Source organism: Saccopteryx leptura, chromosome 7, assembly GCF_036850995.1.
Source record: "Saccopteryx leptura isolate mSacLep1 chromosome 7, mSacLep1_pri_phased_curated, whole genome shotgun sequence".
NCBI classification, from domain to species: Eukaryota; Metazoa; Chordata; class Mammalia; order Chiroptera; family Emballonuridae; genus Saccopteryx; species Saccopteryx leptura.
Window position 1 is genome coordinate 49043936 of NC_089509.1, and position 15501 is coordinate 49059436.

Sequence of the window (15501 nt, forward strand, 5' to 3'; positions counted from 1 at the left end):
AGGAGGAAGAGAGAGAGAGAAAGAAGGAGAAACAAGAATAAATAAAAAGAGTAAAAACTTATTTAGGTGGATCTCTGTTTTAATGAATCTTACTATTCACTGATGAGCTAATTTCATGTCAGTAAGACTCAATCATCTGAAAAGAGCAGACAGATAGAAACTGTACCTAATAGTACACCCAATTTTCTTGACAACTAAAGGTTCTTTGGCAAAGAGATAACAACCATTGGTGTCATAGAAGGTGGTGACTGCACTTGAGCAATATTTAAGATCTAATGTAATACTACACAGAATAGTGGAAAGAGTTAATATATAGACATTTCAAGGTAAATTTCTCTCTTTCGGACTCAGAAAGTCATATTTGAAAGCTATTAGCACTATGATAGATGATCCTCTTTCAGACACCTTTCTTTTTTACTGACAAGTTGCTATTAAAAATTAAAGTAAAAAGAGGCCTCCTTTTTTGCTGCACATTTTTAATGGACCTGAAGCCAAAATAAGTCAGACTAAATTATGGGAGTAAATGACCTCCCGGGAAGTATTATACCAAGTTCCAAAGTACTATAAAGACGTTCCTTTGATCTTTTTAGCTTCACAGCCTGAAATTCAAAATCTGTATTTAATTTTAGACTGCATACACCAGCTTTTAAATTTTTGTTCCAAAATGATATATCATTTTAAATGATAGGACACCTTTAACTTGTATTTCCTAAAACTGCTGACTGTCATTTCTTTATTCTTTTACTCTATAATATAAAAAAACAGATATAGATATAATTAATTACGAGAAGTATTTGGGGTTGGATGCTGTAATGGATAAACCACTGACCTTCACTTAAGAGATAGAACTTTAAACTCAACCTTTGTTCCTAAGTGAAATGACTCTGATCCAAAATGAAGTTTCAGTTCACACCTGAGAAAGACGCTGAACAAAGAAAAAAAGAAAACTAGAAAAAGATGACTTTCAAATTCCTGCTTTGAGGACTATTTGGGATAACGACATCTTATTCGCAACACATCTTTTAGCAGGTTGCAAACAGGTGCACTCATTTTCTGCGCAGCCCTTTCTATAGTTTCACATATGCCTTAATTGAACAGAATCTCAACATTAATGCATGCACATTAACACCTGTAATTCAGTCCACAGTCTTAAACAAATAATCTCTTGGATCTTTTCTTCACATGCTGACTGCAAGTATCTTTGTTAGCACATTTGTAGAGATCAGTGCTGTATCTGCTAAGGTAAAAGTAACAGATACACAATAATACATTTTTTAAAGAAGTCTTGTCAGACTACAGGACAAAATTTAACTATTATCTGTTCATTTAAGTTTAAGCTTAATTGGTGTAGTAGAGATCAATAAAGACAACAGACAATTAAGTCAATGTGTATCACCCAGAAACCAAAATACTGTTCACTCAGGCATGGAGCATGCTGGCTATATGGGACTGATCCTGTGACATTTACTTTTACTACCACTGCTGTAACATAATCACATGGTTTTCATCTGTTTGACTAGACTTGCACGTGATTTTCTGATACTATACAAAAAATTGTGTATCCTACTCATATTTACCAAAGTTATTTTCTGTTTCCCTTGATCAGTTTTTAGGACCTGTGATAACTAGAAAAGGTAATCTCAACCAAGATTGGAGTTGGGAGGACTTGCAAGACTACTCCTCAGAGTGGGTTGCTCCAAACAGAAAAAGATATGCTTTGTATTTCCAACACGAAGATGTTTTCTATTCTATCCCAAGAGAAGGAAGGAAGATTTTCACTTCCCACAGCAACAGCCCAGCCCATGAGAGACTGTTACAAACTAGCCAATAAAAAGCCTCTACATATTGAACTCCCAGTTTTCTTTACTAGACAACTCTTCCCAACTTTCCCTTTTCTCTATATAAGAATGTTTCTCTCCCTTGTTTTCCTTACTTTCCTATGGTTTTGCCATAGCTTGCATGTTCCAAATTACAATTCTCTTGTATTCTTGAGTAAATCCATTTTTTAACTAGTTTTATTTTTAAGGTCAACAGTTTCAAGGCGGTCTTAGGAAAATCATATCGTTTTTCTAAATTAGTGCCCACAATTACAAAATCATAAGAGTAAATTTTGTTCTACCCATCCCATAGGTAGGGGAGACAAGTAAGGTACCTGGCACACAAACTTTAAAGAGGCACTTACTCCGGGAAACATGCAAGTACAGGGTCATGGAAGTGTGTAACCTGAAGAGTGAGTACTCCTTAATCTTCTTTTGCCCCTTAGTGCCTCATATATATATATATATCACTCTAGCTTCAGCCCTGCTCATAAGGTTGCTCTGTTGACTGTAAAGTCAACATAGATTTTGAATTTGAAAAAGTTTAAAGAACCTGAGAGATTATGACCTATATCTTGATAATAATATTGCTTATAGAAAGTATCAAGGTACAATGTCTCTTTTTATCACAATTAAAGAGTTGGTAATTTATTAGTTTTACTTGTTAATAAGACATCTTCAAAGCAACCATGACCTCTTGTAAATTTGAAAATAATTTTTGTTACTTTAATTTTACATTTTGGAAATTGTTTCATCTAATTGTCCTGAAGAATATGGGAAATATATTTTAAAGAAAATTTTAATTTACTAAGAGAATCTATTTTGGTTCAAATATTGAAGGTCAAAGAATAAAAATAAAGTATCCGGCTCTGGCCGGTTGGCTCAGTGGTAAAGCGTCGGCCTGGAGTGCAGGAGTCCCGGGTTCGATTCCCGGCCAGGGCATATAGGAGAAGCGCCCATCTGCTTCTCCACCCCTCCCCCTCTCCTTCCTCTCTGTCTCTCTCTTCCCCTCCCACAGGCGAGGCTCCATTGGAGCAAAAGATGGCCCAGGCGCTGGGGATGGCTCCTTGGCCTCTGCCCCAAGCACTAGAGTGGCTCTGGTTGCGACAGAGCGATGCCCCGGATGGGCAGAGCATCGCCCCCTGGTGGGCATGCCGGGTGGATCCCGGTCAGGCGCATGTGGGAGTCTGTCTGACTGCCTCCCCGTTTCCAGCTTCAGAAAAATACAATAATAATAATAATAATAAAATAAAATAAAAATAAAGTTACCTAGCTCTCTTGCACATGCCTATGCTTCTACTCACCTTAAGCTTTCTCATGAGTAAGAGCCTTTGAACTAGGAAAAATATTTGTTCCTTCTTTATATTCCTCAGAGTTCTAGTATAACAAAAATATCCGTTATAAGGCCCTGGCCGGTTGGCTCAATGGTAGATTGTCGGCCTGGTGTGCAGGAGTCCCGGGTTTGGTTCCTAGCCAGGGCACACAGGAGAAGCGCCCACCTGCTTCTCCACCCCTCCCCCTCTCCTTCCTCTCTGTCTCTCTCTTCCCCTCCCGCAGCCGAGGCTCCATTGGAGCAAAGTTTGCCCAGGCGTTGAGGATGGCTCTGTGGCCTCTGCCTCAGGCGCTAGAATGGCTCTGGTTGCAACAGAGCATCGCCCCCTGGTGGGCATGCTGGGTGGATCCCAGTCGGGCGCATGCGGGAGTCTGTCTGACTGCCTCCCTGTTTCCAACTTCAGAAAAAAAAAATCCATTATAAGATGTTCAGTACAAACTCAGAATTTAGTACATTAATTATCTCACTTGAAAATGTTTGTCAAATGCTAACTATGAACCAAGAATAAAGCTAGTTTTCTGATAAAGCTTATTCGAGATTATTTCTCTTTCTGAGTACACTGTGTCCGTAAAGTCATGGTGCACTTTTGACCAGTCACAGGAAAGCAAAAAAAGAGGATAGGAATGTGAAATCTGCACCAAATAAAAGAAAAACTCTCCCAGTTTCATACCTATTCAGTGCAGTTCGATGTGGGCTCATGCACAGATTTTTTAGGGCTCCTTAGGTAGCTATCCCGTATAGCCTCTACAGACTCGTCACTGACTGAAGGCCTACCAGAATGGGGTTTCTCCACCAAACTGCCAGTTTCCTTTAACTGCTTATCCCACTGAGTAATGTTATTCCTATATGGTGGCACTTCGTTATAAACGCGCTGATATTCACGTTGTACTTTGGTCACAGATTTTAATTTAGCGAGCCACAGAACACACTGAACTTTCCTCTGTACCGTCCACATCTTGACTGGCATGGCCATGGGCTGTTCCACTGTATACACGGTGTTACGTCATAATCTGCACATGCGCACATGCTGCCACATCATCCTCCAGAAACTGGGACCATTTTCCTTTTATTTGGTGCAGATTTCACAATTCTATCATCTTTTGTTGCTTTCCTGTGACCGGTCAAAGTGCACTATGACTCTATGGACACCTGTACAATTGTGTAAGTTTGGGGAGGGCTGAGGGTGGTGAGCCAGAAAGAGAAAATGAGAGCACTATTAGAGGTTATTGGAAAATAACCAAGGCAACCATAACTTAATAAACTTATTTCCTAAAAACATAGAAAATCATTAAGGTGACCCTACCATTTACCATCCCATTTTCTTCTTGAAACATTTGCCAATTTACATCAAGGAGAGCAGAGTCCATTAATAACAATATTAATAAGTACAAAAAATAATATAAAAGGGAATCAAACAGAAATTCTAAAACAGTAATACAGATATATGTATTTAATAACAATATAAATAAGTTGAAAATCTAGACTAACATACTACCACTAAAAAAAAAAAAGGATGATATATAAGCACAAGAGGCCCTGGGTCATAGAGATAAGATCTAAAACATTGATACCTACAGTCTAAGAAAGAGAAAAAACACATAATGGGTATAAGCAATGTTTTAAGAGAAATAAGGTAAGAATTTTCCTAACAAGTACAAGAAGATCTACTAACTTAAAGAATAATTGCAAAAATAAAACAAAACAAAATTGCACTTAGTCACATTAGATTAAAACTTAAAAATTAAGGACAAAGAGAAATTCTTAAAAACAGGTTAAAAGAAAAGACAGTACCTATAAAGGAACAGTAATAAAAATGTCTCACTTTTCAACACACAATAAAATTCAGCAGAAAAAAAAAATGACATCTTAAGTCATTGCTGCCAGTCTACAATTATTTATGCAATGCTTGGCTAACAAATGAGCCTTTCAAACTTACTGTTTACAGCCTTCATTTTTATTTTTTATATGTGTGAATAAAGTCTTGGTGTGTTTTTATGTCTTTGTTCTTTTTTTTTTTTTTACACTCATTTTCTGTGAGTTGAGAATATTGTGATGAGTGCTTAGTCTGGTTTTGGCAGTGTCTATTGTATTATTTTAGCACAGCTATAGTGTTTTTATATTAATTTTATTTTATTCTGTTAACATGGATTCAAGTGTCCCACTTGATATAACAACCTCACCCCCACCCCTGTGTTCCCCATTACACCCCTTTTATACCCCCCCTTCCCTCTGGGATGTGCTGTCCTGTTATCTGTATCTTTGTGTTATGTATTTATAATTTCACTAATTCCTTCACCTTCTCTGATTCCATCCCCTTATTTTCCTTCCCTCTGACAGCTGTCCCTCTGCTCCTTGTGACTCTGCCTCCTGCCTCTATTCCATTCCTCAGTTCACTTTGTTCATTAAATTCCACATATAATTGAGATCATATGGTATTTGTCTTTCTCTGCCTGGCTTACTTCACTTACATAATAGTCTCCAGTTCCATCCAAGCCATCACAAAAAGTATTGTTTCCTTCTTTTTCACAGCCACATAGTATTCCATTATGTATATGGACCACAGCTTTTTAATCCACTTATCCACTAATGGACACTTGGGCTGTTTCCAGATCTTGTCTATTTTAAACAATGCTGCAATAAACACAGGGGTACATATCTTCTTTTGAGCTAGTGATTTAGTATTCTTAGGATATATTCATAAAGGTGGGAGAGCTGGGTGAAAAGGCAGTTTCATTTTTAATTTTTTGAAGAAATACCATACTGTTTTCCACAGTGGCTGCACAAGTCTGCATTCCCATCAGCAGTACAGGAGGGTTTCCTATTCCCCACACCCGCCTCAGCATTTATTGTGCGTTGATTTGAAAATGAGCATCATTTTGACAGATGTGAGGTATTTATCTTATTGTGGTTTTAATTTGCATTTCTCTGATGGTTACTGATGTGGAACATTTTTCATATGCCTATTGGCCATCTGAATGTCCTGTTTGGGCAAGTGTCTATTGAGTTCTTTTGCCCATTTTTTAATTGGATTTTTTACCTTCTTGATGTTGAGTATTAGAAGTTCTTTATAAATTTTGGCTATTAACCACTTATCAGATGTATTGACAAATATGTTCTCCCATTGTATGGGTTGTCTTTTTATTTTGTTAATGGTGCCTTTTGCTGTATAAAAGCTTTTTAGTTTGATATAGTCCCATTTGTTTATTTTGTCCTTTATTTCATTTGCCCGTGGAAATATTGGAGACTTTACTGCCATTCTTCCAATAGGTTTATGGTTTTACAACATATCTTTAAAGTTTTTTATTTATTTTGAGTTTATTTTTGTGAATGGTGTAAGTTGTTGGACTAGTTTCATTTCCCAACACCACCTATTAAAGGGACTGTCTTTACTTCATTGTATGCTTTTACCTACTTTGTCAAATATCAATTGACGCCCTGGCCGGTTGGCTCAGCGGTAGAGCATCGGCCTGGTGTGCGGGGGACCCGGGTTCAATTCCCGGCCAGGGCACATAGGAGAAGCGCCCATTTGCTTCTCCGCCCCTCCTTCCTCTCTGTCTCTCTCTTCCCCTCCCGCAGCCAAGGCTCCATTGGAGCAAGGATGGCCCTGGGGATGGCTCCTTGGCCTCTGCCCCAGGAGCTAGAGTGGCTCTGGTTGCGACAGAGCGACGCCCCGGAGGGGCAGAGCATCGCCCCCTGGTGGGCAGAGCATCGCCCCTGGTGGGCGTGCCGGGTGGATCCCAGTCGGGCGCATGCGGGAGTCTGTCTGACTGTCTCTCCCCGTTTCCAGCTTCAGAAAAAAATAAAATAAAATAAATAAATAAATAAATAAATAAAATATCAATTGACCATTAAGGTGTGGGTTTATTTCTGGGTTATCTGTTCTGTTCCATTGATCTGTATGCCTGTTCTTATGCCAGTACCATGCTGTTTTGAGTACAAAGGCCTTATAGTATAACTTGATATCAGGAAGTGTGATACCTTCCACTTTATTCTTTATTTTCAAGATTGCTGAGGCTATTCGTGTTCTTTTTTGGTTCCATATACATTTTTGGAATATTTGTCCTATATCTTTGAATATGCCATTGGTATCTTGATAGGAATTGCATTGAATTTATAGATTGCTTCAGGTAACATAGACATTTTAATGATGTTTATTCTTCATATCCATGAACATGATATATACTTCCACTTGTTTTTATCTTCCTTGATTTCTTTTTTCAATGTTTTATAATATTCCAAGTACAAGTCCTTTGTTAAATTTACTCCTAAGTCCTTTATTTAATAGGGTGCAAGAGTGAAGGAGATTGTTTCCTTAATCTCTCTTTCACACAGTTTATTGTTGGTGTATAAAAATGTCACTGATTTCTGAATATTAATTTTATATCTTGCCAGCTTGCCAAATTCTTTTATCAGTCTAGTAGTTTGTGACTGAGACTTTTGGGTTTTCTACATACAGTTTCATATCATCAGCAAATAATGATAGTTTTACTACTTCTTTTCCAAATTGGATGACTTTTATTTCTTCCTCTTGTCTGATTGCTGTGGCTAAGACTTCCATAACAATGTTGAATAAGAGTAATGAAAGGGGATGCCCGTACCTAGTTCCTGATTGTAAGAAAATTGCTTTTAATTTTTGCTCATTGAATATGATGTTGGCTGTGTGTTTATCATACATGGTCTTTATCATGTTGAGGTATGTTCCCTATATTCCCACTTTGCTGAGAGTTTTAATCACAAATGGGTGCTGGATTTTATAAAATGCTTTTTCTGCATCTATTGATACAATCATGTGATTTTTATCCTTTTTGTTTATGTGATGAATCACATTGATTGATTTTTGAATATTGTACCAGCCTTACCTCTGCAGAATAAAGCCCACTTGATCATGATGTATGACTTTTTAATGTATTGCTGAATCCAGTTTGCTAGTATTTTGTTGGGAATTTTAGCATCTATGTTCATCAGGGATATTGGCCTATAGTTTTCTTTCCTTGTAGTGTCTTTATCTGGTATAAATGAGGATAATGCTTGCCTCATAAAAGGAGCTTGGAAGCCTTTCTTTTCCACCTCTTGAATTTTTTGAAATAGCTTGAGAAGGATAGGTGTTAGTTCTTCTTTGAATATTTGGTAAAATTCACTTGTAAAGTCATCCAGTCCAGGAATTTTTTTACTGGGAGTTTTTTGATAACTGTTTCAATTTCATTTGTTGCAATTGGTCTGTTTAGGTTTTTTTATTCTTCCAGACTGAGTTTTGGAGGATTGTATATTTCTAAAAAATTATCCATTTCTCCTAGTTTGTCTAATTTTTTGGTATATAAATCTTCATAGTATTTTCTTATAATCCTTTGTATTGCTGTGGTGTCAGTTGTTACTTCTTTACTTTTATTTATTTATTTATTTATTTATTTATTTATTTATTTATTTTTGTATTTTTCTGAAGCTGGAAACGGGGAGAGACAGACAGACTCCCGCATGCACCCGACCGGGATCTACCCGGCACGCCCACCAGGAGCGACGCTCTGCCCACCAGGGGGCAATGCTCTGCCCCTCTGGGGCGTCGCTCTGCTGCAACCAGAGCCACTCTAGCACCTGGGGCAGAGGCCAAGGAGCCATCCCCAGGGCCCGGGCCATCCTTGCTTCAATGGAGCCTTGGCTGTGGGAGGGGAAGAGAGAGACAGAGAGGAAGGGGGGGAGGTGGAGAAGCAAATGGGCGCTTCTCCTATGTGCCCTGGCCAGGAATCGAACCCGGGTCCCCCGCACGCCAGGCCGACGCTTTACCGCTGAGCCAACCAGCCAGGGCCTTTACTTTTATTTTTTATTGCTCATCCTGCCCTACTAGTGATACATGCCTGTCTGACCAGTGCTCCTGCTGGGGACCCTCCGCCAGTGCCAAAAATATTACAGGCTACCTCTCTCTCTGCGCCCCTACTTTTCTATTTGCCCCCTCCACTGAGGAGGAAAGTAGTTTAGCCTCTGAGTTTGACAAAATAGGCAGCTGAGTGCGCAGAAACGAAACCAACCAAATTCCTAACTGCACCGTCAACTCTGGTGCCGGAAAAAGTGAAGTTGCTACTTCCGCATTTCCTGCTGGGGCTCAATGTCCCACCCCAGCCTCTCAGGTGCCATTTTTTACCCCAGCTTTAACTCCAACACATGTTCCTGCTGCAGACCCATGGGCCAGCTTATATGCCCCCATATGTCTTTTATATTTTCCCCCTCCTTTGTCTGTCTGTCTGTCTTGTCTATTTTTCCCTATCTCTCACTCTCTATCTCCCCTTTCCCTCTCTCTGAAATGACACTGGAAGGACCCAACCACGGCACAGTGGTGGGGTCATACCCTCTTCTAACACAAGGGAGAGTTTATGCTTGTGTTTTTCAGCCAATTTGGATCCCAGGAACCCCCAACCTGCTTGACAGGGTTTCTTGGGCACACACTAAGTGGTTCAGTCTTCACCTGTCCAAAGCCACAGCCTTGGCCTCCTCCACACTGACTGTGCCTGAGGGGATGAGGTCCTCAGAGCTGCAGAAGAAGACCTCATGGCCAGCATGTGTGCACCATCACCTGGGGGGATGTGGAAGCTTTGGCGGGGCAGGTCCAGAGAGTGGCCCCTGGCGGGCCTCCAGTCCCTGGTACTCTGTTCCTGCTCATGTGTGCTATAGTAACTGCTAACTCCCAGACGCGGGCGGACCCCCATGTCTGGGCTGTTTTTCCCCACCCTGGCATTATCCTGCCCATAGAGACAACAACAGCAAGCTATCATTCATCAAGACCAATTGGCCCTAATTAAAAGAGAAAAGGGAATGTAGGTAGAGCGCAGAGTGCATTCCTAGCAGCTGTGGCTGATGCAATGCTGTGAGAACACTCCAGCACCTGAAACCCTCCTAGGTACACCCAGGAGGGAGCTCTCCCACTAAACGGAAGTGACTCAGCACTAACCAGGCAGCTCCCTGACCTTTTCAGCCATTGGCTTTGAAGAACATGCTGTAGCACCCTATAGGCTGAACCAGTGTATATAAGCTAGCTTGCTTCCTGAATAGAGTGGATCTGCATCACTGAACCTGGTTCCCAGAGTTGGGTCTCGCATCTCTGTCGTCCTCACCCCTGGTGGGCCTTGTCCACAGGTTAGAGAGGCTGTGGTTGAAAATATAGTGTTAGGGGGACCCCCTATTTCTGGACTCTCTTGGTCAGGAGCTCAGTATGTAAAACATGGCCCCTGATCCAGATCCTAGTCCCTCAGCTACCACTGGTTAATCAAATTTTATTTCTCCCTGTAATGCTGGTGGCCGAGGCCTGTCAGGTTCACATTGGATTCAGACAAATGGTAGAGAAACTGTGGAGCCAGAAAATGTTGGGCCATACTCATTTATTGAAGGCTCACAAAGACAGGCAAATAAACAACAAAATTGAAAGAGCTGATAAACAGAGGAAAATCTGCTATTCACAGTAAGGGCAAGGGGGGCAAGAAAAACTGCACCTCATGGTGTTGGGAGAATCACCAACCAGGGAAAGCATCCATAACATTATATAGGCTATGCACACGTGCCTCTGACATGTGTTCACACACTAACCAAGCAAAGTGCTTGCAGTCAGTAAACCTGCAAACAAGCCTAATACACCTGTCCCACATTCCACCTCTTTAGGGTTGCTCACCTCACAATCTATGCAACAGCTTTCTTCCAGGATGGTCCCTGTGCAAGGAGTGAGGTACATTACAAAAACCAAAACAGTACAGTCTACAGCAACAGAATTACAAACACAGCTTTGGGAAAAATTATGGAGTGGTCAGCAGCACCAAAAGTGGCAAATCTTTCCCTTCTGGCAGAATACAAGCCAGAGTTCTGTCTGCAGACACCACAGTAGCAGGTACCAGCCTATGACACAAGGTGGGGCTATGCAAATAGGTTTGTGGTAACACTGTAAAGGTCCATTGTTGCTCTTCCCAAATGAAGGCAAATTGGACTTGACTCTCTGCAGTTATATCACTAGAGAAAAAAGCGTTAGCCAAATCTACCACAAAGTGGTATGTCCCCAACTCATGGCTTAACCAATCTTTCAGGTTAGCTATTGAAGGTACAGCAGCATGCAAAGGAGGAACAACTCTACTAAATTCCCTGCCACAGTCCTTGTAAGACATCTACCTCCAAAATATATTAAAGAATAGGGGATGTGCATACCTTATACGGCTTAGGAGGCAGTCTTCTTATCCTCAATGGAACAGTTATGACTTCACTTGAACAGTTTGGACCTCATACCCATCAATGGCCACTGGGGTCCCAGCAAACAGTTCTGGTTTCCCAGCACACTGATCTGGGTTCCCATAAAGAAGGGAACATTCTGCACCTGTATCCACCAAAGCCAATACCCATTGTAAAATAGAAGCGGACGAGTGGATAGCCAATTCCATGTGTGGCCTCTGGCCCCTGCCTGTCTCTGTTAGGTCCTTTGGCCTTCCCCCTATTCAAACTGGAACAGCAGGTCTTGGGGGTTTTCCTCTCCATCATATAATATTGTAACCATGCTGCCTGTGTACCAACCTTTTATTAGTAGCTTCTGGGGTAATTTGTCTCAGTGGCTGGAATTTCTGTCCTGGTTTAAGCTGCTGCCAAAGCTCCAAAAGAACCTTATTAGGCTTGCCATCCAATTTCTCCCTATCTTCTCCAGCTGCAATTAAATCTGCCCACTTCAGTGTTCAGGTAACTTTCACAGGCCCATTCCTCTTGCTAGTTGGAGAGGCAGCACATGCAACAGCCTTCACAGTTTTGTGATTCTGTGCTACCTCCAGCTCCCCCAAATCTGCTACCATCTATATAACCGTGTTGATAGGATGTTGCACATAGCGGCCCAGGATAGCCACTAGTGACCCAAAAAGAGTTGATGGGGCATTGCAGAGAATAAAATCCTGCATCCTGGCCATAAACACTTCCTCATCTGGTCCATGGGACCCTGGGTGAAAAGCAGCATTCTTTATACCTAGTTCCTGAAGGACCTTCACTAACTCACTATAGCACTGCCATCAATTCACTGCCTCTAGCAAGTCCTCAGCATTCTACCAGACAGTACGAATGGCAGCCATCACCCATTCTAATAGGTATGGTTTCCTGGGTTGTCATGGAAGTTCTGAAGATACTGCCTCAAGGAAGAGTGTGTGGTAATGGCAACCAATTAATCCATCTCTGTTCCAGAGCATATGATGCCATCTACCCCTATGTCATGCAGCCACACCAAGCAGGCTGCCAGGGCTCAGAGGGTCTTTGCCTGAATTTCACTCCCAACTCCACCAGCTCTTCCCAGGTGTAAGGCTGGACCACAGAGTGGTCTACTACCTGAGGAATAGGCTGTGGCCTCCCCTGAGAAACTCTTGGTTGCTGGGTCTTTACCTTCTTGGTGACCACCAGCCAGGCTCTGAGTTGGCGGACCACATTTGCAGCCTGAGCCTTCCCCTCAGAAGAGGAGGAAACACCTGCTCCTGCTGACTCAGAGCCACTCCACTGGCAGGAATGCAGCTCCATCTTCCCTGTCCACTTTAGCTCCTGTGGCTGTTGGCTCTCAGCCTGAAGGTGACTCTCAAGCACCTGAACCCAGAGTTGTTTCTCCAACAGCTGTTGCTGCCAACATTCAGCTTTCAGGGCAAACTGCAACTCATGAACCCATAACTCATTTTCCAGAGACCGCTCCAGTTCCAGGTGCCATTGGTGCTCAACCTGCACCTCACACTGCAACTCTTGGACTTGGTCAGCTTCCCTCTCCAGTGCTCACTCCAGTCCACACCGTCATTGGCACTCAGTATGCAGCTTATCTTGGAGCTTGTGACCTCACTCAGCTTCTCACATAGAGCTCTTGGTTTCTTCTCAGGATTGTGAAAAACTCCCAGCCCATAGTCCCTACCAGCAGAGCCACTGAGAACAGCCATTCATCTATTCTTCACCTCAAGGGTGTCAGCAGCTCCATACCAATCTGCTCTGAACCCTGCCCACTATGCCAGATGTAATGCTGGTGGCCAAAGCCAGGCAGGTTGACACTGGTTCAGACAGATGGTAGAGGAACTGCAGAGCTGGAAACTGTCAGGCCATAACCGTTTATTGGAGGCTTGCAAATAAACAACAAAAGTGAAAGAACTAATAAACAAAGGAAAATCTGCTATTCACAGTAAGGGCAAGGGAGCAAGGAAAATCACACCTCATGGTGGCAGGAGCACAATCTTGGGAGAATCTCCGCAGGGGAAGTACCCATAGGCCTATATAAGCTATGCACATGTGCCTCTGCTAGGTGCTTATGCACTAATCAAGTAAAGTGCTTGCAGCTGGTAAACTCACAAGCAAGCCTAACACAGCTACTGCACACTCCCCAACAAAGTGAGCAGCAGGTTCAGATCGACTGGGGCCGATAGTCCTCTCTGTAGAAGTTCTTCCAGCTGGTGACACCAGGGTTTAGAGAGGAAGACTGAGAGAGTTCTGTCATAGGGCTGACTGTACCCACCAGAAAGTGGCTAAGCCCCTTGACTAGATCCGAAAATAGGCTCATAAGAACTCACATTTTGTTTTTTGTTTTTTTTGTTTTGTTTTTTTTTTATAAATTTTTATTAATGGTAATGGGATGACATTAATAATTCAGGGTACATACATTCAAAGAAAACATGTCTAGGTTATCTTGTCATTAAATTATGTTGCATACCCCTCACCCAGAGTCAGATTTTCCTCCGTCACCCTCTATCTAGTTTTCTCTGTGCCCCTCCCCCTCCCCCTAACTCTCTCCTTCCCTCCCTCCTGTGTCCTCCCTCCCCCTACCCCTGGTAACCACCACACTCTTGTCCATGTCTCTTAGTCTCGTTTTTATGTTCCACCAATGTATGGAATCATGTAGTTCTTGTTTTTTTCTGATTTACTTATTTCACTCTGTATAATGTTATCAAGATCCCACCATTTTGCTGTAAATGATCTGATGTCATCATTTCTTATGGCTGAGTAGTATTCCATAGTGTATATGTGCCACATCTTCTTTATCCAGTCTTCTATTGAAGGACTTTTTGGTTGTTTCCATGTCTTGGCCACTGTGAACAGTGCTGCAATGAACATGGGGCTACATGTGTCTTTACGTATCAATGATTCTGAGGTTTTGGGGTATATACCAAGTAGAGGGATTGCTGGGTCATAAGGTAGTTCTATTTGCAGTTTTTTGAGGAACCACCATACTTTCCTCCATAATGGTTGTACTACTTTACATTCCCACCAACAGTATATGAGGAGAACTCACATTTTGAATGCCCATGCTCCAATCCTCTCTCCCTTCTCCCTTTGGAGTCTAGCACAGCAGGGTAGGATATCCAGTGCCAAGGCAAGCTGAATGTGAAGCTCCACCCTATCCAATGGACATGATCTACTATGCCGGTGCTGATCACAAAGAATGGAACTCGTCTCTGCTGGGCTAAGTGTGAGGATCCCTTCCTTAGGATACCCCATTAGCAAGGGTTGTTAGGCCCTAAACCAATGCTCTTCACAGATGGCCACTGGATGTGCCAGTCCTAGGCCTCCCTAGCAGGAACTTGGCACAGGCCATTGGAAGAAACTGCCCATGCCTGGCCCTCAGTAACCTTCTTGGAGTTACAAGCAACCAGAGTTTGTGGCTGCCTCTGCTGGGCCCAGGTGTACATGTAAATACCAAGCTACACACCTAGGCTGGTTTTTACCCATTCTGGGCCTGGGGAAAGCCCACTTAAAAGGCCAAGTTTCCCTGATTCCCACTTCCTGCAGCCTCTGTCTGCAGGCTGCTTGTTGGGCTCCGCCACTGAAGAACTCTCTGCTAGAGTCTAGTCCCTCCAGCAATTCCCGGATTAGGAAGGGTGGTGGATGTGGTTCTGCCCCTCAGCCCCAGATGTCAGTCTGTCCAGACTTTTTTCACAGACTTCAGTAGGGTTTGGCCCCAGGAGTCTGGTGGGTGTGGTCACTGTCACTGAGATCCAGAGGTGTGGTCTGCCCCCAGTCCAGACAGTTTCCACTGAGTCTCCTATGAGGCAGAATTACCAGTTCTAATCTTGGGAGCATGTGGGGGGAAACTCTGGCCTCCACACCAGAAAACTGAGTCCTTGCCAGAGCCCCTGCTTCCTGGCCTCTCAGAATGACCCAGTCTCTATCAGTGGGTCAGGAGAGACTCCTGAGGTTGGAGCAATTGCTTTTCTCCAAGCTGATGCCACTCAAAGGGGACTTCTCCAGCCGAGAAAATGACAACTGCAGTATTGAATGACTCAGCTATCCCCCACAGTGTCTCTCCCTGGGCCTCCAACTTCACACTCTCCTCATACAACTCCAGTCCTTTGTCTGCGCTGGCCCAGGGAGTCTGTGTCTCCTATTGCTCTG